Source organism: Amphimedon queenslandica, unplaced genomic scaffold, assembly GCF_000090795.2.
Source record: "Amphimedon queenslandica unplaced genomic scaffold, v1.1 AMPQUscaffold_10559, whole genome shotgun sequence".
Lineage (NCBI taxonomy): Eukaryota > Metazoa > Porifera > Demospongiae > Haplosclerida > Niphatidae > Amphimedon > Amphimedon queenslandica.
The window spans coordinates 1-1315 of record NW_003549182.1 but is presented as its reverse complement, the minus strand read 5'-3'; the positions used below and the strand labels follow the sequence as shown (position 1 = coordinate 1315).

General features: G+C 34.7%; 1 long non-coding RNA gene across 1 annotated transcript; it reads left to right on the top strand.

The window, feature by feature from the left end:
• Positions 1-464, top strand: LOC109590055 (uncharacterized). Its single transcript, XR_002189088.1, has 4 exons — positions 1-37; positions 88-148; positions 201-308; positions 353-464. It is a non-coding gene; the product is annotated as an uncharacterized LOC109590055 (long non-coding RNA).
• The last annotated feature ends 851 nt before the right edge of the window (positions 465-1315 follow it).

The window sequence follows — 1315 nt, the reverse complement described above, 5'->3', positions numbered from 1 at the left end:
ATGAAATGAAACTTTCTTGTTTAAAGCTCTTGTTAAGGTCAGTTTAATCATAGTGTTTTAATTTATTATCATCATTTGTCATTATAGTTCACTTCAAATAGCATTGAATTTTTTTGTGAACCTGCCTTCATCATGCTGGTTAAGGAAGGTATGTAGTTCCTTTGCTTATGTAGAATTTATGGTTATGTTATGGAACTAAGCTTTGTAGGACTATGTGTGACAAGATACCTTTGAAAGATCTGCTTCACTACATGGAACCCGAGAGTTCATTAATGTTGGAGATTTTGGGAAATTAATTTCTCAGTAATGTAAGTTGATTATTTTAGTGCCTTCTTAATTTATGGCTCTTTAGGTGTCTTAAGTTACAAAACATGAAGTGTCTTACTTGTGGAACATTGGTAGACTATGATGAAGAAAACAATTATAATCTTTTTTTGGTTTTAATAATAATTCCAAATCATTTTTAATTAATAATGAATAATAATTAAGTATTAATTAAGCATAACAGGAAGTACGTCATAATGAGGCTTAATGAATATCGTTATCGTTGTCGAATCAGGTCTGGCACAGGCATAAATCGTGGCTGATTCGTCAATATCGGATCAGGACATTGCCCCAAATCCTCGGTCCAGGCTCGATCATCAGTAATGATTCAGGCCTGTATCAGGACTGGTCCATGTTCCAACTCATGGGCGTGTACACATACACATATGTAGATCTGACCATTTGCTAAAATTAAATCTGCTGTTTTGAACCATTTTGCACATGCTCAATGGCACAAGGCCACAAATTTGCCAAGTTATAACCCATCAATTACCAAAATTAAGCAATTTGATGAAATCTTAGCCCTCCAGAATTTGTAGCGATGCTGTAAAATAGACATGAAGAAGTGTAAAATATTTTGAATAAAAAATTAGGTGCATGCTGATTTACACTACACAACTAACATTACATAAAGCATTAAATAAAGACAGGAAGTGCAATATAAACCATAAAAATTGGAATGCCCTGTTGCCTCTATCCTCATATAAGTTAACTCTATAGCCATTGGTTAATTTATATTGCACTTCCTGTATTAACTTTAGTTTTTTGATTGTGAAAAGTGTCTGTCTCTAAATACATATTGTCTCCCCCTCTCTTACTCTTTCTCCTTTCTTCATCTTCCCTGTCCCTCAATACTGTGCCTCTCCAGTCTTCATTCCTCTTTCTTTCTCTCATCTTCCTCTCCTTCCCTTCCTTTCTTCCTCTCATCTTCCTCTCCTTCCCTTCCTTTCTTCCTCTCTTTCTATTACACTTCTAAAGGCTAATGCATTCA